The sequence below is a fragment of the Sus scrofa genome, chromosome 3 (genome assembly GCF_000003025.6).
Source record: "Sus scrofa isolate TJ Tabasco breed Duroc chromosome 3, Sscrofa11.1, whole genome shotgun sequence".
Classification (NCBI taxonomy): Eukaryota; Metazoa; Chordata; class Mammalia; order Artiodactyla; family Suidae; genus Sus; species Sus scrofa.
Window position 1 is genome coordinate 117,824,208 of NC_010445.4, and position 24,769 is coordinate 117,848,976.

The 24,769-nt window shown below is 46.9% G+C and overlaps 1 protein-coding gene across 1 annotated transcript in view; it reads right to left on the reverse strand.

The window, feature by feature from the left end:
* LOC100523732 (b(0,+)-type amino acid transporter 1-like) overlaps positions 1 to 11,336 on the reverse strand; it is a 34,612-nt gene extending 23,276 nt beyond the window's left edge. The window contains exon 1 of the mRNA XM_013996317.2: positions 10,923 to 11,336. The gene's annotated coding sequence lies outside the window, so the exon portion shown is untranslated. The remainder of the gene's footprint in view (positions 1 to 10,922) is intronic.

Consider the following 24,769-nt stretch of genomic DNA (forward strand, 5'->3'; position numbering starts at 1 on the left):
TGTGGCGTTGGTTGCAGACACGGCTTGGATCCCAAGGCTGTGGCTGTGGTGCAGGCCGGCAGCTGCAGCTCTGATTCATTTCCTGCCTAGGAAATTTCATATGCCTCCAAAACAAAAAAATACCTTTGAATCGGACCTGTCTTAGATCCTCCTTTCTAGGGATGGCAGTTGCCACCCGGGCACAAACCCCAAGTCTGGCTGACATCTTCTCCAGCCAAGAAGACAGGCCAGGCCTCCTTGCTGTCTGTCCCAGGTCCCTCCACACCCCTCACACCCACAGCTACCACCCAGGTCCCTCCCCCGAAGCTCTCCTCCTCTTTCCTCACAGCACAAGAAGCCAGCGTCCACTTCCAAAGCACCACTCCCCCCGCCCCAGTTTAACTCAAGCCCAGACGCCTCACTCGGGGGCCCCCTTCCCCTGAGCCACAGTGCCCCCAGCCTTTCCCTCCATTGACCCGCCCGCACCCCCCACCCCGGCCGCCCCGTCGGGCCCCACCGCACTCCCCGAGCCGGCCAGCCAGGGGGCCGTTCCCACGTTGGAGCGTGAAGCAGCTGATGGGGTCTTTGGAAGGGACTGGTTGCCATAGAGACGGGTGGAATCTCTCCGGGTCTGAGGCTCACCCCCAAGAGGCCCCTCTCTGGGCTGCGATGATGAACAGCCAGGAGCGGCGCCAGGATCAATGAATCGCAGACAGAGATGGGGCTCCTGGAGCGGGGTCAGCGTGCAGAGGCAGGAGCTCAGGTTCCCCCAGCCTCACCAGGTCTGGCCCTCGCCCGTGCCCAGGGCCCGGGGGAGGGCCCGGGGGAGGGCCCGGGACAGGCTGCACCGGGAAAGAAGGAAGGAGGAGGTCGAGCACCCTTCTCTGCCAAGAGCGCTCATCATCTAGACTTGTTCTTGTCTCATCATCTAGACTTTTTTTTGTCTTATAGCACCGAACTCTTTTTTTTTTTTTTTTTTTTTTTTTTGCCATTTCTTGGGCCACTCCCGCGGCATATGGAGGTTCCCAGGCTAGGGGTCGAATCGGAGCTGTAGCTGCCAGCCTATGCCAGAGCCGCAGCGACGCGGGATCCGAACCATGTCTGCAACCTACACCACAGCTCACGGCAACACCGGATCGTTAACCCACTGAGCAAGGGCAGGGATCGAACCCGCAACCTCATGGTTCCCAGTCGGATTCGTTAACCACTGCGCCACGACGGGAACTCCTAGCACTGAACTCTTTAGAGTAGGATTCTGTGGCATTGACTAGGTGATATACTGATTTAATTACTGCTTTTATGAAAGCAAGACTATAAATGCTATTTACTCTTAGATTCAGAAAAATTTCCTCCTTTTTATGTTAGGATATTTTTTTTTAGTTTTTAACTTTGGAGGGTGTTTATAAATTGTTCTGACTTTTGCTCTTTACACTGTGTTTTTCAAAGAAAAATGTATTTGCTCTTTGCTCCATAAGTCTTGAAATGGCATTTAGACAAAATTGTTAAATTCTGCTCTTTTAAAAATTAATATAGCTTACAAAAATTATAAATCAACTATAATAGAAAAAATAAAAACCTTACAAAAAATTAAAATAAAAAATAATATACATTTTTACCTTCATATATTATAGACAGACGCTTTTTGTTTTTAAATGAAAAAGATGTGAAAAAGATGCGCCTATACAAACCCAGACTTTACTTTCAAAAGATCACTTTGTTTTGACGTGATTTTGAAGGAGATGTGTGCCTCTTCCATTACTTTTTTAATTCTTAATGTTGTTCCTAAATATTTTGTCCTCTTTTCCCAAAGATTCCGGTGTTCCACGTTAAAATTAGGTCTCAGAGTGATCTGCTTAAGAAACCTAGTTATGGAGTTCCCTGATGATCGAGTGGGTTAAGGATCCATCATTGTCAGCGCTGTGGCTCTGGTCCATGTGGGGTGAGAGTTCAGTCTCTGGCCCTGGAACTTCAATATGCTATAGGCATGGTCTATTAAAAAAAAAAAAAAAAAAAAAAAAAAAGGAAAGGAAAAAGAATCTCCATTATATTATTTCATTCTCCACTTAGAAAAGGCATCCAAGATAGTTCCCATCATGGCTCAGCAGTAGCAAACCCAACTAGCATTTATGAGGACTCGTGTTCAATTCCCAGCCTCGCTCTGTGCGTTAAAGGATCTGGTGTTGCCGTGAGCTCTGAGCTGTGGTGTAGGTCACAGACACAGCTCGGATCCCAAGTAGCTGTGGCTGTGGTGTAGGGTGGCAGCTACATCTCTGATCGGACCTCTGGCCTGAGAACTTCCATATGCCTCGGGTGCAGCCCTAAAAAAAAAGAAAAGAAAAGGCATCCAAATAAAAGTCCTTTAAATTAATTACCAACCAGACCAATATCCCATTTGTTTTACACACACGCTCACATAAACACACACAAGCATATATGTTGTGCAATTTCTGAAAGGATGCAGAAGAAAACGTTAATTGTTTCTGTCTCTAAGGAGTGAGATTGGGAAGTGAATATTTGTGGCTGCTGGCATTTCTGCTGGCAATTATGGTCAAGGAAGTTTGTTTTTTCTTTTTTTTTGGCTTTTTAGGGCCACACTCTCGGCATATGGAGGTTCCCAGACCAGGGGTCAAATCGGAGCTGTAGCAGCCAGCCTATACCACAGCCACAGCAATGCAGGATCCGAGCCACATCTGCAACCTACACCACAGCTCATGGCAACGCTGGATCCTTAACTCACTGAACAAGGCCAGAAATCGAACCTGTGTCCTCATGGAAGCTAGTCAGATTTGTTACCACTGAGCCACGATGGGAACTCCGGTATTTGTTTTTTCTGTGGTTGCAAAAGCAGAAATCTCCTTGGCTGATCTAGCTTTGTGGTTGCAAAGAGAGTACAGGGCATCCAACTTTTTTAATGTGAATTCCAATTGAGGTAGTATATCCTTAAGCCAGGAGCTGGAACAGTGATTTCCTTGGCAGGTCCGTTCCGTGGTTTTGTTATAGGGGAACCATTCCTAGAAGCTCAGTCTCCTGTCTGCCCCTCCTGCGCTTTCAACAGTTTTGTAATCACCTAACTCCCTGTATTGTCTCTTTCTACCTCAATTGCCGGAGTCATTTCTATTATCTGCAACCATAGCTTGGACTGACATAATGGGTAGAGAGGAGAGTTACGAATCTCAGAGGATCTCTTCATATGATATTACTGATGTTCTCCTTTGTATAATTTACCCCTCAAAAATGAACAAGAGGAGTTCCCATCATGGCTCAGTGGTTAACAAACCCGACTAGCATCCATGAGGGCATGGTTCATTTATTAGTCAGGACTCTTTGGTTGCAAGCTATGGAAACTGTTAATTCAAACAGTTTTTTGATTAGGCAAAAATATACAATATTGTGTTAGACACAATCAAACATCAGGAAAGGTTGGGGTGGGGAGTTCCTGTCATGGCTCAGTGGTAACAAATATGACTAGCAGCCATGAGGACGCGGGTTTGATCCCTGGCCTTGCCCAGTGGGGTAAGCATCCGGCATTGCCGTGAGCTGTGGTGTAGGTCGAAGATGCGGCTTGGATCCCGAGTTGTTGTGGCTATGGTGTAGGTTGGCAGCTACAGCTCCCATTCGACCCGTAGCCTGGAAACTTCCATATGTTACAGGTACACCCTAAAAATGATACAAATAAAGAAACAAATAAATAATAAAATAAATGACTGGAGTTCCCTAGTGGCCTAGCAGGTAAGGATTTGGCATTGCCATGTCAGGTCACTGCTGTGGCTTGGGTTCAACCCCAGACCTAGAACATCCGCAATCCATGGACATGACTGAAAAAAATAAGTAAATGACCACCATAATGTGAACCCTTGATTGCTTGAAACGCATACCATCCTGTCTTTATATATATTCAATTCCAGGAGTGGTCATGCTTAAAAACTGTGAGTCTCAGATACAAAAAAGACCACATTCACTATGATGGATTGTTTCAAAAACAGCTGCAATAAATTCCTTCTATATACCCAGATAGCCCTAGCAACATGCTGGTAAATGGTTCTCTGAAAAGAAAAAAGAAAAAAAAAAGCCTGGTTTGTTAGCATTTGCCAATTTCTGTGATGTAAATATTTGCCCTTCGGCCAATTTCAAACTATATGCAGTTTAACCACTAGCTTGCAAAATTCCTAGAATTTTTTTTTTTTTTAAAGGGCCGCCACTGCAGCATATGGAAGTTCCCAGGCTAGAGGTTGATCGTAGCTGCAGGTGTTGGCCTATGCCACAGCCACAGCAGTGCCAGATCCTTAACCCTCTGTGCAAAGCCAGGGATTGAACCCACATCCTTAAGGATACTAGCCAGCTTCATAACCCACTGAGCTACATGGGGACTCCCAAAAATGTCTAGAAATTTTTTTTTTCTTTGTCTTTTCTAGGGTGGCTCCCATGACATATGGAGGTTCCCAGGCTAAGGGGTCTAATCAGAGCTGTAGACACCGGCCTACACCACAGCCACAGCAACGCCAGACCTGCGTCTATGACCTACACCACAGCTCACAGCAATGCCAGATCCTTAACTCACTGAGCGAGGCCAGGGACCGAACCCGAAACCTCATTGTTCCTAGTTGGATTCGTTAACCACTGAGCCACAATGGAAACTCCAAAAATTTCTAGAAATTTAACAATCAACTCTATAAAGCTCTCATACTTCTGTCCCCTCCTATACTAGCCCAGGGTTTGGCATCATGTCACTTCAGTGACAATAGCAAACTTGAAGGAAGCAGAAACTTTAAAAGGGCCTGCATGTTGAAGCTTACCATCTATCACTCTACTTGGAACCCTGGCATCAACCACACGAGTGAGGTAGGTGAATGAGTTGGATGGTGAGAGACACAAAAATAATTGTCCTGTTCTCCCAGCCAACAGCCGGAAATGTGAGGGAGTTATTGCCCGAAGGCCTCCAAAACTGGAGGAAGGCCAGAACCCAGCCAAAACCCACACAACGATCCACTGGACCCAGCCCAAATTGCTGACCCACAGAATCCTTGTTTTAAAAATGGTGATTTGGGGGAGGTGAAGGGAGTGGGATGGACTGGGCACCTGGGGTTAATAGATGCAAACTATTGCGTTTGGAGTGGATGAGCAATGAGATCCCGCTGTATAGCACAGGGAACTATATCTAATCACTTGTGTTGGAACATGATGGAGGATAATGTGAGAAAAAGAATGTGTGTGTGTGTGTGTGCGTGACTGGGTCACTTTGCTGTATAGTAGAAAATTGACAGAACACTGTAAACCAACTAAAATGGAAAAAATAAAAATCATTTTTAAAATAATCATAAACAGGAGTTCCCGTCATGGCTCACTGGAAACAAATCTGACTAGCATCCATGAAGACATGAGTTCGATCCCTGGACTCACTCAGTGGGTTAAGCATCTGGCGTTGCTGTGAGCTGTGGTGTAAGCCAGGGGCTACAGCTCCAATTTGACCCCTAGCCTGGGAACCTCCATATGCCACAGGTATAGTCCTAAAAAGACAAAAAAAAATCATAAATAAAAAATAAATAAATAAAATGTAAAATAAAAAATAAAAAAATTTATAAATATTTTTAAATGATGATGATATTAAGCCACTGCACACTAAGAAAATTTGTTGTATAGCAAAAGCTCATTGATACACTTAATCCATATATATATGGATTAACTGTATATATATATATATATTCCACAAACTCCCTTCTGGCTTGGGTATGGGCACATGGCCTTGGTTCTGCCAATCATATGCATTTACCTTTTAAATCAAAAAATTATGAGAAGTTCCCAGGTTCGATCCCTGGCCTTGCTCAGTGGGTTAAAGATCCAGCATTTCTGTGAGCAGTGATGTAGATCCCAGACGAGGCTCAGATCTGGTGTTGCTGTGGCTCTCGCATAGGCTGGCAGCAATAGCTCTGATTAGACCCCTAGCCTGGAAAACTCCATATGCCGCAAGTGTGGCCCTCAAAAGACAAAAAAAAAAAAAAAAAAAAAGCAAAATAAATAAATTTCAAATGAGCCACTTGGATGCTTAAGGCTTTATGGGGGGGGTCACTTTATGCAGGTCCTCCATGGCCCTTATTGGGGTCTGCCTTACCTTAACAGCTGACCTGCTATTGCTGCAGGTGTAAGGAGCAGAGGAATGTTTTGATACTCTAGCACTGATATGGAGTCACAGGAGACCAGGGAGGATGGATGTCTTGGGGCATTTTGCCTAAATAGACCCTATGCCAACATTCCTACATTTCGATGATGCACCAGGCTGCCTTGCAAGGTGGGGAACTTGATGATCTAATGTGCTTTCCTGGGTCTCACCCTGGGACTTAAGCACAGATTCTTCTGCCCTCGGATCCCCAAATGTATCTGGGGTTTCTCTCGTCTCTACTTGACTCTTGTCCCAATACATGCATGTATAGGGTACGGTGGGTCTTCCAAGAAACCAAGACAAGGGGAAACCTCAGTGAAGGAGAATGGGGAGGGAGTCAGGAAAGGCTGGAGAGATGTCTGCCTGTGATCGACGTCTGGCCTTGAGTGAAAGAGAAAGGAAGGGAGGAAGGAAGGAAAGTTGGGTGGAAGTTGGTGGTGCAGTTAGAAGAAAAGTTGAACGAGCACGTCTCAGTCCATTGTCACCCTTCCAGGTGCCCCATAATCTCCCTGGAATGGGCCTGCTGCAGAATCTCCTGCTTACTCAGTAATTGCTGTGAGAAGTGCAGACTCCATGGACATGCAGAGATGGATTTTACAGGAAGAAGACACTTTTCTTTTTTTTTTTTTTTTTTTTTTTTTTTTCAGGGCCGAACCTATGGAGGTTCCCAGGCTAGAGGTCGAATGGGAGCTGCAGCTGCAGGCCTACGCCATAGCCACAGCCATGCCAGATTCAAGCCATGTCTGCAAACTTTATCACAGCTTATGGCAACACCAGATCCTTAACCCACTGAGCGAGGCCAGGGATCGAACCTGCAACCTCATGGATTCTAGTCAGGTTTGTTACCACTGAGCCACAACAGGAACTCCAGGACACACTTTTCAACACAAGATACTGGTACAATTCACTAGACACAATGAGAAAAAAATGAATAGGTCAAGAAAGAAATATTAAAAATTAATCCTATTTATGAATATAAATGCAGAATTTCTGAATATAATATTAGAAAATAGAATCCAACAATTTTTTTTAGTTTTTCATGAAAAAATTTGGTTTATCTCACCAACACAAAGATGTCTACATTTTAGAAAACCTATTAATATAGCTTATTTACTGTATTAACACATTAAGGGACAAAAAAATATCTCAACAGCTGCAGAAAACAAATTTGCTAGAGTTTAATACTAGTCATGAGAAAAATGAAAGTAACTGAAGAGATCTGATTTTATATCATAATGTGAATAAAAAAAAAAAAACTGCAGGAGTTCCTATTGTGGTTCGGCAGAAACTAAACCAACTCGTATCCATGCAGAAGCAGGTTCAATCCCTGGCCCCGCTCAGGAGGTTAAGGATCCAACGTTGCCACAGCCTACCTGCATAGGTCAAAACTGTGGCTCAGATCTGATCCTTGGCCCAGGAATTCCATAGGCCACAGGGCGGCAAAAAAAAAAAAAGGTGAGAGTTCAACTTTGAAAAAAAATTCACATTCTGGAGTTCCGATCGTGGTTCAGTGGTTAATGAAGCCGACTAGGAACCATAAGGTCGCGGGTTGGATCCCTGGCCTTGCTCAGTTGGTTAAGGATCCGGCATTGCCATGAGCTGTGGTGTAGGTCACAGACGAAGCTCAGATCCTGCACTGCTGTGGCACTAGCGTAGGCCGGCGGCTACAGCTCCGATTGGACTCTTAGCCTGGGAACCTCCATATGCTGTGGAAGCAGCCCAAGAAATGGCAAAAAGACAAAAAAAAGAAAAAAGAAAAAAAATTCACATTCTAATACACTAATATCAAAAAGTTAGAAAGCGTCATTTTACAAAACACACGAATTGTATCAGTAATCTATTACCACAATAATGCTATGTGACAAACCACCTTAAGCCTCAGTAATTTGAGACAAAAATCCTTTTTTTTTCTTTTTAGGGCAGCACTCGAAGCATATGGAGGCTCCCAGACTAAGGGTGGAATCAGAGCTGTAGTCTGTGACCTACACCACAGCTCTCGGCAATGCCAGATTCTTAACCCACTGTGTGAGGCCAGGGATGGCACCTGAGTCCTCATGGATGCTAGTCAGATTCGTTTTGGCAGAGCCCTGACGGGAACTCCTCCACGATCTGTTTATTTTTGCTTTCACACACAAAGGTAGTGCTCAGCAGCTCTGCCTTTGGCCTGGCTCTGCTTTAAACTGTAGACTTGAAAATACAGGTAATGATAAAGGTGACATTTCAAATCAACGAGGGAAAGATGGATTATTCAATAAATGGTGTTGAGACAGCTAGGTAGCCATCTGGGGAAAAAATATTAAGATATATCTGTATTTTATGTCTTTTACCAAGATAAATAAAAAATGAATTGAGTCAAATGTAAAAACAAAAACCCCAAAGGACTACAAGAAAATACGAAAAAAAATTTTATATCACAAAACCAAGAAAATGTATGTTTCTGCCAGAGTCCAATTCAGGCAGTTAGTATCAGAAACCACTCAGCAGTTTTATAAACAGGAGAAAGTTAATATAAAAAATCGTCCAGAAGTTCCCATCGTGGCTCAATGAAAACAAATCTGACTAGCATCCATGAGGACGCAGGTTTGATCTCCGGTCTTGCTCAGTGGGTTAAGGATCTGGTGTTGCCATGAGCTGTGGTGTAGGTGGCAGAGGCGGCTCAGATCCTCAGTTATTGTGGCTATGGTGTAGGCTGGCAGCTATAGCTCCAATTCAACCCCTAGCCTAGGAATGTCCATATGCTGCAGGTGTGGCCCTAAAAAAAGAGAAAGACAGAAAGAAAGGTTGGAAGTTCCTGTTATGGCTCAGCAGTAAGGAGGCTGACTAGTATCCATGAGGATGTAGGTTCGATCCCTGGCCTCAATCAGTGGGTTAAGTATCCAGTGTTGCCATGAGCTGTAGTGTAGGTTGCAGATGGCTCAGATCCTGTGTTGCTGTGGCTGTGGTGTAGGCCAGCAGCTGCAGCTCTGATTTGACCTGTAACCTGTAAACTTCCATACACCACAGGTGTGGCCCTAAACAAGCAAAAAAAAAAAAAAAAAAAAAAAAATTGTCAACTACTTAAAATCACTGAAAGGGCAAAGAAGATAGTATATGTGAAATAATAAGAAGTACATATATTGGGCTCTACCTCTTGCTTGTATTTGGTCTTTGACCCTAGTTCTTGACATATAATTCCTAAAACCCTTGTAATTCCCTGAGAGACAGAGGTGCGAGGGGCACGTTTTGTTCTAATATTTGGTCTCTGACCCCATTCCTGACACAGAACTCCTAAAATCCTTGTCCTTTCCTGAGTAAGGGGGTGATAAGAGCCTCTTAGGAGAGCTCCTAAATCCCTTGGAATTTCCTGGGTGATAGGAGCATCTTTTGTTCTAATGCAGTGATTCTGAGTGGGCTTCTGTTTGGGGCTGGTCACCGGAAAGACTAAGCATGATTAGAAGCTTGGAACTCACAGCCCCAAACCCTATGCTCCAGGGAAGAAATGGGGGCTAAAGACTGGCTTAATCATCCATCATGCCTGTGTGATGAAGCGCCATGAGTATCTCTAAGAAATGGTCTTCAGGCAGCTTCTGGGTTGGGACAGGGTGGTGCACCCCACCTCCACGGAGACAAGCTCCTGTACTGGGGACGCTTCCAAACCTTGCCTTACACACCTCTTCATCCGGCTGTTCATCTGCATCCTTTATTATGTTGTTTATTATAAACCGCTAAGCACACGTGTTTCCCTACATTCTGTGAGCTAGTCTAGGAAATGATCAAACTCAAGGAAGGGGCTGGGAGAAAGCCCCCATTTACATCCTTTTGGTCAGAAGTATGAGTGACAACCTGAGAGGTGCCACTGGCATCTGAAAAGGGGGAAGGGGGAGACAGACTTGTGGAATGGAGCCCTTAACTTGTGGGGTCTGTGCCAACTCTGGGCAGCCAATATCCGAATCAAGTTAAATTGGGAGTTCCTGTCATGGCTCAGTGGTAACGAATCTGACTAGCATCCAGGAGGACACAGGTTCAATCCCTGGCCTTGCTCAGTGGGTTAAGGATCCGGTGCTGCCATGAGCTCTGGTATAGGTCACAGATGTGGCTCGGATCCCAAGCTGCTGTGGCTGTGGTGTAGGCTGGCAGCGACAGCTCCAATTTGACCCCTACCCTAGGAATGTCCATATGCCACAGGTGCGGCCCTAAAAAGTGAAAAGAAAAAAAAAAAGAAGAATCAAGAACACCCAGCTGGTGTCCACCGAAAACTGGAGAATTGCTTGGTGTTGAAAATCCCTCACATTTGGTGTCAGAAGTAGTGTGGGTAGTAGCAAAGGAAACAGGAGTTTTCTTTTAGCATAAATAATGGAAATAAATAGAAACTTCATTTTCAGCCAAACTAGGAGACAAACAATCCACAACACAAAAAGAAAAAATTATAAATGCTGCCAAAAGCTGCTGGATTTACTTCATTATCTTTATGAAGGTGACATGTTGCAAAGGCCCCTACAGTAGAAGAGGGATGTGAAATGCAAAACAACCCAAAGGGAACAGAGCCCAGAAATCCCAGCCTGAAGACTTCCTTTAGGTAAGAGGCTCCACTTAAGGTGATAAATCATTATATCCCTTTGATAGTTAAGGACAGATAGAGACCTCTTTGGGGAAGTGAAACAACCTAGTCACCACCAACACAAGAAAAACATTAGCAAAACTGTGTCCCCTGAAGCAAATCCCAACAACTAGGTCAACTAGGGAAGTTCAAAGGCAACCAGCATTCATTCAAAGAAACAATAATAAGGCAGGGAGTTGCTGCAAGACTTACCAGCTATGAAGAATCACCGATCAAGTTGCCAAGAGATAGGTGAAAATTCTAACCAAATATTTGACCATTACTTTCAAAGACTTAAGGAAGAAATAGTGTCAATAAGGAAGAATAAATAAAAGAAATATGTCAACCTAGAAAAGAAATGGTGAGAAGACAAGGGAAAACTTGATTTTGCACATTTTCGAAACTCAGAAAAGAGGTACAAGAAAAAAAAGAAACATCGCAGAACTCAAAACCAGATCAGAAGGGTAGAGGGGATATAAAGACCCAGTAAAAGTGCTGGAGGATAGAAATGAAACATGTGCAGAAAATGAAACAGACAAGTTCTCTGGTGGTTACAGATTCAGTGTTGTCACTGCTGTCGCTCAGGTTCCAGCCCTTAGCCCAGGAACTTCCTCATGCTGCGGCACAAGCAAAAAAAGTTTTTTAAACACACACACATGCACAAACAGAAATAAATAAAATGAAACAAAAATAGTTTCAAAATAAATAATAAAGACATTGAAACCTGGGAAAGACAGACAGACACTGGAGATGCAACAAGCATAGAAGCGGAGTCCAAAAGAGGGAAAACGAAACCATGGAACTAGACAAATCCTGCAGGAACAGGTTCCTGAATTAAAAGGCAGAAGTTCCCATCATGGCTCAGCTGGTTAAGAACCGACTAGTATCCATGAGCATGTGGCTTTGATCCTTGGCCTCACTCAGTGGGTAAAGGATCCAGCATTGCTGTGAGCTGTGGTGTGAGTCGCAGATGCAGCTCGGATCTGGCATTGCTGTGGCTGTGGGGTAAGACGGCAGCTGTAGCTCCGATGCAACCCCCTAGCCTGGGAACTTCCATATACTGTAGGTGCAACCCTAAAAAAAAAAAAAATGACAAAATTAAAAATAAAATAAAATAAGTAAAAGGCTACTTGACACCCTGTGCACCAGAGGAAGTGGACCCAAAATGGTCAGTAACTGCTGAGACATATTAGATGTTAGAAAAATAAGAAACAATCTCTCTTCCTCTTTCTCTTCCTCTTTATTCCCCTTTCACCTCTAAACAATTCAGACCAAAAGTCATTTGATGGCAGCAAGTAAAACAAGCTGGAGGGAGGGAAGGAAAGGGAAAGGGCTGAGGCAGTAGCAGTGTTGGAGCCTGAACAGAGTAAGGAGGACATCTGGGTAGAAGAATGAAAGAGACTGATTATACCCCCCCCCCAAATCCATAGGCTGAAATCCCAACCCCCGGTGTGATGGTATGAGGAGGTGGGGCCTTCGGGAGGCGAGTAGGTCCTGAGGATGAAGTCTTCATGAATGGGATTAGTGCCCCAGTACTTAAAAAGGGACCCCCGAGAGCCCCCTCTCTCTCTTTCCACAAGTAAGGACACAGGGAGGTGTCAGCCGTCTGCAACCTGGAGGAGGGTCCTCATGAGAACCAAACCACGCCAGTATCAAGATCTCGGACCCCAGTTTTCGGAACAGTGAGTCTACACCACCCAGACTATGGTGCCTTAGTTATAGGAGCCTGACCTAAGACAAAGAGTCATCTGTCCTTGGGAGGTTGGAGCCTCCGGGAGGGTGCCATGTGGGTAACAGCTGGCCTGTGAAGGTGAGTGTCCGTGTTGGAGCCTGAGTGGGTGAGGAGAGTTCAAGCAGTGTGAGAATGGCCTCAGCTCAGAGTCTGAGGCAGCCCGGCGTGACGTGTTGTCCCGGGACCAGGGCCCGGGGCCATGAGGAGCAGCCAGGGTAAAAGGGTCCTGCACACTCAGCAAAGCTCAGAGACAGCAGGTTCCCAAGACCAATGGGTAGGTGACAAAAAAGACAGACAAGAAGCCATGGGTGGGTAAGATACAAATGCAGAACACTCCCACCCTCCCCTGCCACCCCTGACTCAGGAACCAGGGTACCCAGCTCAGCATAGCATACAGCATCCAGCAGGACCAGGAGACCACAGGCTGCTCAGACCATGAGGCTGGCTCCAGGGCTGTGCATGAAGGTGCCAGAACTGATTAATCGGGGCAGTGCACTACAGGTCAATTTCCCTCCCTCTCCAGCCCCCCACCTCCAGGATCTTGCCTGCCACCCTCTCACTTCCATTTCCTTTATTCTTTCTTTCTTTTTTTTTTTTTTCTCTGCTTTTTTAGGGCTGTATCTACAGCATATGGGAGTTCCCAGGCTAGGAGTCAAACTGGAGCAGCAGGTGCCAGCATACACCACAGTCACAGCCACGAGGGATCCAAGCTGGGTCTGAGATCTATACCACAGCTCACAGCAATGCTGGATCCTTCACCCACTGAGTGAAGCCAGGAATGGAACCTGCATCCTCATGGGTACTAGTCGGGTTCGTAACCTGCTGAGCCACAGTGGGAATTTCTCCCTACCATTTCTTCTCCCCAAGTCAGGACTTCAGTAGAAGCTGCCTCTAGTTGATCAGAAGCAGTTGCTCTGAGCCTCCTTCAAGAGTTAATGCTTACAGGGAGTCCCCATCATATCTCAGTGGTCAAGAACCCAATTAGTATCCATGAGGATGCAGGTTCAATCTTTGGCCTCACTCAGTGGGTTAAGGATCCAGTATTGCTGTGGCTGTAGCTTAGGCCAGCGCCTATAGCCCCAATTCGACCCCTAGCCTGGGAACCTCCATATGCTGTGGATGAGGCCCTAAATAGGCCAAAAAAAAAAAAAAAAAAAAAAGAGAGAGAGAGAGAGGGAGAGAGCGATTTCTAGGAACTTGCATGAAAACCTGTCCTTTTTGGAGCTTAGCTGAGTTGTCCTGGGACTATGTGTCCTGTGTTTACATGAGTCTGCGTCAGTAAAGTGGCAGACGCAGAGCCCGAGGCGGGGTGGGGGGGTGGGGTGGGGGGGTGTAGGGGGGACCAAGGTCCTCAGAGTTGTCTGCTTGTCCTTTGGTTCAAACGTTCTCAAGCTGTTATAATCATTAACTCTTTTTTTTTTTTCTTTTTAGGGCTGCAGGTCAAATCAGAGCTGTAGCCACTGGCCTATGCCACAGCCACAGCAATGCCAGATCCTTAACCCACCAAGCAAGGCCAGGGGTTGAATCTGCGTCCTCATGAATGCTGATCAGATTTGTTTCCACTGAGTCACGACAGGAACTCCTAGAATTCACTCTCTAAAACCATCAGTGTAGAACCAGTTGAAGAGGATCCTGCTCTTAAAATGCCAGCTCCTAGCAGCTGCAGATGGAAAGAGAATTCTTTGTCATGAGCAGATCAGCAAAGATAACAAGAGGTACTTCTTCCAGGTCAGACAGCGTAGGATGAGGATTACAGGTGAGAAACTTCAGGAGTTCCCGTCGTGGCTCAGTGGTTAACAAATCCAACTAGGAACCATGAGATTGTGGGTTCCATCCCTGGCCTCGCTCAGTGAGTTAAAGGATCTGGTGTTGCCGTGAGCTGTGGGGTAGGTCGAAGACACGGCTTGGATCCTGAGTTGCCGTGGCTGTGGTGTAGGCCGGTGGCTACAGCTCCGTTTGAACCCCCAGCCTGGGAACCTCCATATGCCATGGGTGTGGCCCTAGAAAAGACAAAACGAAAAAAGAAAAAAAGAAAGAGAAAGCTCCAAAAGATACGGACAGGACTGGACGGGGATGTTTTTTTTTGTTTGTTTGTTTGTTTGTTTTTCCCACTGTACAGCAAGGGGGTCAGGTTATCCTTAGATGTATACATTGCAGTTACAGTTTTTTCCCCCACCCTTTCTTCTGTTGCGACATGAGTATCTAGACATAGTTCTAAATGCTATTCAGCAGGATCTCCTTGTAAATCTATTCTAGGTTGTGTCTGAGGACGGGGATGTTTTCATCAGTCACACCTGGGTAAGGGTTTCCCCAATTTCAGAGACTGGATGACTCCAGAACAGAGCTGTAATAAAATGTTTCTGCCACGGTGGAAATGTTCTCTATCTGCATTAATACAGCAGCACTAGTTACAGGGAGCTCTTGAGCACTTGACATACGGCTAGTACAACCGAGGATCTGCATGTTTACCTTTACCTAATTTCCATTCATTAAAATATTTAAATAGGCACAGGTAGCTAGTGGCTACCACACCAGATAGCACAGCCCAACAGAATTTGTGACCATGGTTTAACTGACTGCTGGTATACTGTATGAGTTATCGTGGTTGTTTTCAATTGACTCAGATAATCAAAAAAACAATTTCTTTTTCTTTTGGCCGCACCCACAGCAGGTGGAAATTTCCCGCGCCGGGGATTCATCCCACGCTGCAGTTATAGCAGTGCCATATCCTTAACCTGCTGGGCCACAAGGGCCCTTGCACAAAAACTTTTTGTGTTTGCTTTTTAAGGCTGAATCCGAGGCATATGGAGCTTCCCAGGCTAGGGATCTAATCGAAGCTATAGCTACCAGCCTACACCCTAGTCACAGCAACGAGGGATCTGAGCCACATCTGCAACCTGCAGCACAGCTCATGGCAACGGCCGTATCCTTAACCCACTGAGCAAGGCCAGGGACGGATTCCACACCCTCATGGATACTAGTTGGGTTCGTAACCCACTGAGCCGCAACAGGAACTCCCCCCCCCCAAATTTTTTTGTATAAATAAGCGTCTTAGTTCGAGAATCCTTCTTAGTTCGTGTAAGTTAAATCTGCAGGGCACTGGAGTCCGGTGTAGGCTAAAGTGAACTCAGCTACTAACTGTGGTCCAGATAGCAGTGTCCAGAGTAAGAGAAGCAGATAAGAGAGTGCTCCCCGAAGGGCGTTACTGGAGCGCAAGGAGGACCAGTTGCTGTCTTGAATGATGAAGAAGCTTTGTGAATAGGTCAAGTGCCACCTCCCAGGGATCCCCTCCCTACCTAAACCTTCTCCGCAAGGCCCATCAGACAGAGGCCGGGAGAAGAGGCAGCACTGTGCTCTTTGGGCCTGCACCCATGAGGTCTTACGCTTGGGAAGTAACCGAGAGGGTGTAGCAAAGACAGAAAAGAATAAAACTGAGGGAAACGAGGGGTAGAATGTGGTCAGCAGGAAAAGGACTTTATCTGGTGTCTGAGGTAAGAAACCCACAATTTCTATGATGCCTCTGGTGGGAATTTATTACTGTATACAAAACATGTTCCCCTTTCAACCCACAGAGACTCAGGAGTCTTCCGGGACCCATAAACCTCAGAGAAGATGGGGTGTGACCCCACAGGTCAGCTGGGCCTGTGCCCTGAAGAGACAGGTTGAAAGTAGGTTAAAGCCTAGAACTGCTGGAGTTCCCGTCATGGTACAGCGGAAATGAATCCAACTAGGAACCATGAGATCGAGGGTTCGATCCCTGACCTTGCTCAGTGGGTCAGGGATTCGGCATTGCCATGAGCTGTGGTGTAGGTCACAGACATGGCTTGGATCTGGCGCTGCTGTGGCTGTGGTGTAGGGCAGTAGCTGTAGCTCTAATTAGACCCCTAGCCTGGGAACCTCCATATGCCACAGGCGCAGCCCTAAAAAAGCAAAAACAAAACAAAACAAAAAGCCTGGAACTGTTAAGAAAATAATGGGGGAGGGGGAAGGAGCCACTCAGATTGTTCTTGGTCTGAGAGGACTTGGGAGGCTGAGGCCTGTTGGCTACGACTGACTTAAGCCAGTGCCCCCCAGCCGTCTCCCACCTGCGAGGCCTAAGGGTGCTGCAGCATGGGGGTGGGAGGTCCCCATAAGGCCATTTCTGGTTGTCATCAGTCTTGCAAAAGCGCAGACTCTGCTCTCAGCAGGGGGTGTGGGGGGATGAAGCGCAGCACCTCAGGACCAGGACACTTTGCTTTAGACATTGTGTGTCACCATGAGCTTCACAGGCTGCCCCTCACTCTGCAACATGCAAATCCTAAGGGCCCACAGGAACCTTGTAAGTGTAACCCCAAAGTCCCGCACCCCATCAGCCTGAGGATGCAAAAAAGTCAGATTCCAACTCTTGCCCCTCTTGCCCACTCTGGGCTCCAGGGCCCTGAAAATTTCTTAAGTATCTTGAGGAGCCCTCAGGTAGCACCTCGTCTCTGCCTCGTCACCAGGTGCCCCTCCTGCAAATACCTTGTGGCCCAAGAGCGCTCTCTCCCTTGGCCAAAGCTGCTGACTTGCTGGGCCGATTTTGTGAAACACTCTACTGCCTCAGCCCTGGAGCCGTCCTGCTTGTCTCACCCAAAATGCCCACACTTCGGCAACCCGTGGCTGCCAGATAAGGTCATGAACACACTGCATTGGGCCAGAGATGGAACCCCAGCCACCTCAGAGACAACACTGGATCTTTAACCCACTGGGCCGCAGCGGGAGCGCCAAAGGAAACAAATTTTGAACAGTCATGTGATCCTCCTCCTCTACCCGTCACCTCCCTCTCTCTGAGGTGGAAGCCCACACAGTAGCGCCTGCCATCAGGTATTTGGAGCGCCTCCGGGGTGCTCATGCTGGCTGTGGCTTACCCTTCCTCTCACTGATCAGTTTCCCCTGCCTGGAGAACTGATGCTCAGGTGCATCCCTGGTGCCCAGACTCTGCAAAGGCCAGCCTCTAGCCAGCCCTGCAGGGGGGCTGGGTTCTCTCTGAAGAGCTATGAATAAATATGCCCTGAAAAACACCAAGTGCTGTGCTCCAAGCTCGGAGAGTGCTTATATAGAAATGGCAAAGCCCAGCAAAGGAAACCCGAAACAAAACGAAAAGACCACGCACGGAATGGGAGGAAATATGTGAAAACGAAGTGACCGACAAGGAATTCATCTCCAAGTTATATAAACATCTCCTGCAGCTCAATACCCAAAAAAACCAAAGAACCCATTTAAAAATGGGCAGAAGATCTAAACAGACAATTCTCCAAAGAAGACATAAAGATGACCAAAAAACACATGAAAAGATATTCAACATCACTCATTATTAGAGACATGCAAGTCAAAACTACTATGAGGTACCACCTTACACCAGCCAGAATGGCCATCATCAAAAAAAGTCTACAAACAATAAATGCTGAAGAGAGTGTAGAGAAAAGGGAAACCTCTTACACTGTTGGTGGAAACATGAATTGGTGCAACCACTTTGGAAAACAGTGTGGAGATTGCTCAGAAAACTAAAAATAGAATTCCCATTTGATCCAGCAATCCCATTTCTGGCATCTATCCAGAGAAAACTGTGAGTCAAAAAGATACATGCACCCCAGTGTTCATTGCAGCACTCTAGCCAATAGCCAAGACATGGAAGCAACCCAAATGTCCATCGACAGAGGAGTAGATAAGGAAGATGTGGTACCTATACACAATGGAATATCACTCAGCCATAAGAAGGAATGAAACAACGGCATTTGCAGCAACATGGATGGACCAAGAAATAATCATGTTCAGTGAAGTTAGTCAGACAGTGAGACACAAACGTCATATGCTATCACTTATATGTGGACTATTTAAAAAGGATACAATGAACTTCTTTGTAGAACAGATGGTGACTCACTGACTTTGAAAATTGTATGGTTTCCAAAGGAGACAGGGTGTGGGGGTAGGGACAGGCTGGGAGTTTGGGATGGAGATGCTGTAAAATTGGGTTGTGATGATGGTTATACAACTATAAATATAATACAATTCACTGAGTTAAAAAAAATAAAAAATAGAAAGGAACAGAAAAGCCTAAAAGCCCAGTAGATACAGCTCTCCTCCCCCAAGTCAGAGAACAGCAGTGCCAAAAGCACCCCCAGAGCCGACCCAACGTAGCGCCATGGTTCTACTTGTGAGGACAGCCCCTGGTCATCACCGGAACTCGGGTGGGCTGCATGGGCCAGGCAGCGAGTGCCAAGTTCTGGAAACCGGATCACGACGGCCATTGCATGTTCTTAGCCTCACGCCCTGTTCCAGACGCCCACCCAAGTGTTTACCTCCCCCTCCAGCTCTTATTCCAGAAGTCCCGCCATGCCCAGAGCCCTGGAGAAGTCTGAGCTGTACCCCCACCCTGGGCCAGGCCCCTGTGCCTGAGGGTGAATGGGTGAGGCCGGCCTGTAAGACCTCAGGGAGAGTTGTCACACCCTGCTGCGGACTCTGTGGACCTCCCATTGCCCTCCAGGCCTTGGCACCCTGGGGCGGGGGGAGGGTGCGGTTCCCCCCACCCAGGTGGGGAATCTGTGTCAGGGCTTGTGCTCTGGTCTAAACTCCCAACAGGACTGACTGGTTTATAAGTTGACCCTCTCCTGTCTCTCCCTGTGAGGCTCTCACCCATGGCCAACACACCCCCAAATACTCTGACCTGAAGAAACAAGCCTTGTTCACCATCTGCTTCCCCAGAGTCTTCCTTGACTGCAGCAAACCATGGAGCCAGGACCCAGGCCAGGCTCCAGGGCAGTGAGGGGAGAGTCCGTCAGCAGGTGGAGCTCTGCATCCAGAGTACAGGGCAGCAGGTGGCAGGGACAGCCCTCCATCTCTCAGGGAGTTGGCAGCAGTTAGGGAAGGGGCCGAGGGATCCTCATGGTAAGGAGTGTGGTGGGAACCTCCAGAGGGTACCCAGTGCCTCCTTGGGTCACCAGCAGCCTCGGTGACCAGGCAGCACTCATCGCGCTGGAGGCAGAGAGCAGCCCCGATAACCCAGCTGCCTCCCTGCCACAGAGATAAAGGAGCCACTCGAACTAAAGGATGTGGGCCATCTTCTCTCTCTCTCTTTTTTCAGGGCCGCACCTGAAGCCTATGGAAGTTCCCAGGCTAGGGGTCAAATCAGAGCTGCAGCTGCTGGCCTACACCACAGCCATGGCAATGCAAGATCTGAGCCACATCTGTTGCTTGCTGCAACACTGGATCCTTAACCCCTGAGAGAAGCCAGGCATCAAACCTGCAGTCTCCTGGATACTCTGTCCGGTTCTTAACCCGCTGAGCTATAACAGGAACTCCTGGACCTCTTCTGAGCCAACTCCAATCCCCCCACCCTGTAGCCCTGTGGTCTGTACCCAGGAATCTTCAGCTCCTGGAACAGTCCTCCAAGGCCTAAAATTGTACTTGCACATAGCACATACTCGGGAAATATTTGCTTAATGAATGGATGACTCAGAAGTAAAACTCTGCTTTCCTGCAGCTGCTGGTTTCATGGCAGAACAGGTTGCCGCTTCTGCACCTCTGTGTATTGGGACAGTGCCCCTTTCCCCTTGCTGTCTCAGTCCCCTGCCCTTAGCAAGATTTCCATGGGACTGTCCCAGTGCCCTCTGTGCAAGTCCCACTCGGCATGGGCCTAATCAGGGTTGGGGAAGCCCCCAAGCTTCTCTGGTTGGGGCAGAATTTTGACAAGTCTGGGCAGAATCCCGCCCTCACTCCTGTCAGACTAGTTTAAATGGCCCGTTTCATGGGGCCTGCACTTCTAAAACACGTCATGAGTCTCTCACAGTGTCAGTCAGCTTTTCCATTGCTCAAATTCACTTTCCCAGGACAGCTGCCCACTGCAATGAGGACACAAGCAGAAGCAGACTGCGGCCTCCTTGACCCCATCTCCTCAGAGGGTCTGGAGGAAATCCCTCTAAAAGCTTTTTCCCCAGAGAAGCTTCGTCAATAGCAAATAGAGACCTTCCATGAGGAATTCAATCATTCACTCCACACCGATTCCTCACGTGCCTTCCCCACGCCAGGCACCCTTTGGAAGCTGGGGTCCAGCACGGTACACAGCAACATGCACATCCTCGTGGGGCTTATATTCCAGTTCGGGGAAGATAGATCATAAATAAACAAATAATACTTGGGGTGTTACTGAGTGCCAAGAAGAAAAATCAATCAGAGTCAGGAGATACAGAATGGCTGAGGATATGAGTGTGTGTGTATTTGTGGTGTGGTGTGTGTCTGTGTGTGTGTGTGTGTGTGTGTTATCTAAAGAAATGTCTTCAGAGGTCTTCCCATAAACAGAATTTGAACAGAGACCTGGAAGAAGTGAGGACGTGAGCTACTCGTGTATCTGGAGGGAAATGACCTGGGCAGAGGAATGAAAAACTCAAAGACTCTGGGAGTTCCCATTGTGGCTCAGTGGGCTAGGAACCTGACTAATATCCATGAGGATGCAGGTTCAGTCCCTGGCTTCACTCAGTGGCTTCAGGATCCGGCATTGCCATGAGTTGTGGTGTAGGTCGCAGACGTCAGATCCTGAGTTGTTTGTTGTGGCTGTGGCATAGGCTGGCAGCTGCAGGTATAATTTGACCCCTAGCCTGGGAACTTCCATATGCCTTAGGTGCAGCCTTAAAAAGAAAACAAACAAACAAAAAACTCAAAGATCCTGAAGCAAGAGTGTCTGGTGTGTTTGGGAAGAGCCCAGCCACCCAGTGTGCCTGAAGTTGGGGTGAGAGGAGTAGATTTGAGAGATAACTGGGAGCCAGATCACAAGTGCCATGGTGATGATTTTGGATTTATTCCAAGTGACATGGGCAGCTATGAAAACTTCTGATCGGAGGGGAGACGTGACTGGACTTGAGTTATAAAAAAGACATGTTTGCTGCTGGGTGCAGAAAAGGCTAGAGCTGAGCAAGGGTGGGGGCAGGAAGACAGGCTTGGCAGTAATCCAGCTGAGGGGTGATGGTAGCCCAGACCACAGTGGTTGGCAGTCCTGGTAGAAGTAGTAAGAAATGGGTGGAATCTGGGTCTATTTCAAAGGCAGAGCCAGCAGGACTTTCTGATGGATTGCATGTGCGGTATTAGAGAAAGACAGAAGTGAACGATGACTTCAGGGATGACCCAGCCTGTTGACCTGAGCAAAGAGGAAGAATGAAGCTATGAGGAAATGGTTTCAAACCAGGGTTCTTGTATTTCTCTGAAAAGAAAATGAAAATCAGTACTCAAGAAAGGGACACACTGGGGACCTGGACTGAATAATCATAGTCCGCTGGAGACGGTGACCCTGCAAAGGTGCTAATGGGTATGTAAGTGCATAAGGCACACAGTGAAGACAGAACACTGATGGCGGGCATGTGGGCACAGAGGCAGATTAGTACATGGTATGCCTGGAGGTGACACTGCAGGTATGCATTAGGATATGCATGCACCATAGGGATGCTCAGACAGAATCTCGTTAAAGCAGCAGCCTGAAAGGGCAATGAGTCATCTTGTTTTGACCAATGTATGCAACTCCTTTTTTTTTTTTTTTTGGCCCCATCTGCAGTATTTGGAAGTTCCTGGGCCAGGGACCATACCCAAGCTGCAGCCAAGACCTACATCACAACTGCAGCAACACCTGATCCAAGCCACATCCTTGACCTACGCTGCAGTTGTGGAAATGCCAGATTCTTTAATTCACTAAGTGAGGTCAGGGATCAAGCCCGCATCCTCATGGATACAGCTGAGCCACAATGGGAACTCCCTTTTTTTTTTTTTTTTTTTTTTTTTTTGGCTGCACCTGTGGCATATGGACATTCCCAGGCCAGAAACCAAATCCAAGCTGCAATTTCAGCCTATGTTATGGCAGCAGAAATGTGGGATCCTTAACACCAGGCTGGGGATTGAACCTATGATGCCACAGAGACAACTCGGGATCCTTAACCAGCTGTACCATGGCAGGAACTCGGCACTAAACTTTTGACTTGAGTAGTCCAGTAAGATTCACCCAGCTCTCATATCACCTACAGCAAAATCCTAAGGGTTTTTATTTTTTTGTTTGTCTGTTTTTTAGCTATACCTGTGGCATGTGGAAATCCAGGACCAGGGATCAAACCTGCACCACAGCAGCAACCAGAGCCACAGCAGTGACAACTCCGGACACTTTAACCTGCTGAGCCACCAAGGAACTCCAAAAACTTAAGATTTTATTTGAGACTTTGTGGAGACACTAAAAGGATTAGTTGAGAACAAGGAGCACATATCTTGAATGAGAACTACAATCCATTTACTCTAAATTCTCCTAGACAATAAATTATAAATGCTGAGCATAAGGTTCTGACCTTAGCCTCTAGCTTTTCCTCGCTTGGAAGCTGGTGAAAATCTGTAACTAGTGTGGCCAAGAGAATAGTTTCTTGTCCTCAGATTTCCTCCCTCCAGGGAGTCCTCCATGTCCACCTGGTGGGGTTTACATTGGTGTTTTCCTGCAATGGCATAGGTTGCCCCGGGGTGTTTACTTCTTGCTTCATCACATTTGTTACTATCAATGGCCAAGGATCCCTAGTTTGTCTGCTTGTTTTCTTTTCTTTTTTTTTTTTTTTGGCACTTTTTAGGGCTGCTCTCATGGCATATGGATGTTCCCAGGCCAGGGGTATGATCGGAGCTGTAACCGCTGGCCTATGCCCCAGCCACAGAAATGCCAGATCCAAGCTGAATCTGCGACCTACACTATAGCTCATGGCAATGCTGGATCCTTAACCCACTGAGTGAGGCCAGGGATTGAACCTGCGTCCTCATGGACGCTAGTCAGATTCATTCCACTGAGCCATGACAGGAACTCCCAAGGATTCCTAGTTTTTTGCTTATCTCTGTATTTCAATGGAGGATTTGCTTTTCTCTAATATGCTCTATAAGATGCTGAATGTTGGGTCTACTTGCTTACTCGAGAAGACTAGACAAGGGGGCAGTTTGGTTTTTCCTGCCATACTGTTTTCTGTCTAGGACCAGCCTTCTCTGTGAGGTTCAGCAACAGGAGGGATCTTAAAGCCCCTTTGACAGAGAGAGCACAAAGGGGACCTGCTGAGGGTAAGGAGGAAAAACTGTGACCAACTAATGGATAAAACCCTTTTCCCCTCTGCTACTCTCAATACTTTACTTCTTGTCACCAAATATGAGTGGGGGTGGAGTCGGGGGAGGAGGTTTCCCACACAAAGCATTTCTCCAGTTCTCTGTGGACTATACCTGGATGCCCTACAATTCAATCCAATTCTGACACTCCTCCCTGGAGTCAGGGCAGACCCCACAGGGTAAGGTTCAGTCCCCATCTAACCTGCATCCTCATGGATGCCAGTCGGGTTCATTATCCCTGAGACCCAACAGGAACTTCCACATCTTCCTGTTTTAACCCAAAGAAACGGTTACTTTCCACAATGCCCAAATGGCCAAAATTTTCCACCTGAAAAACCATAAAAGGCTGGGAACACCCCCACCCTATCCAGGCATGTTTACATTCAGAAAAATATCTCTGGCTCACCCTCTAATATTTAGTCGGCCTCTCCTTCAGGGGCAATGCAACACAGAAGATGGAAACAGCCCTGACTTCATGCACAAACACTTGGAGAATGCAAGCAAGCAAACCCACAGCCACCACAGTGCATCCAAGCTAAAGCAATGATTCCCAGAACCCCAAACACAACAATCTAGATCCCCACTGTTTCAGTGTCTGTCATGGAAGAGCAGTAGGTGGTCAAGGGCTAGTTCACAGTGGAGTCTGTATTTTGCACAGGCTCTAGGGTAAAGGAGTGAAATTCAAGCCGATGTATTCCCTAGAAGACCACCAAAATGACAGATGGGAACTGGGGAAACTACTTTGAGACTGGAAATACAAGCTCTGGAGGAATGCCTTACTTGAAGGTAGATGTTTCCCTTTGAGAGCAAGAGATTACTCCGTGATATGGAAGTTCACCAGACGAAGAATAAGAATAACTAAGAAGGAGTTCCCGTCGTGGCGCAGTGGTTAGCGATTCCGACTGGGAACCATGAGGTTGCGGGTTCAGTCCCTGCCCCTGCTCAGTGGGTTAACGATCCGGCATTGCCGTGAGCTGTGGTGTAGGTCGCAGACGCGGCTCGGATCCCGCATTGCTGTGGCTCTGGCGTAGGCCAGTGGCTACAGCTCCGATTGGACCCCTAGCCTGGGAACCTCCATATGCCGCTGGAGCGGCCCAAGAAATAGCAAAAAGACAAAAAAAAAAAAAAAAAAAAAAAAAAAAAAAAGAATAACTAAGAAAAAATTTCCTCATAATTTTGAAAACGGGAAATTGATATAAATCAAGGCTACAAA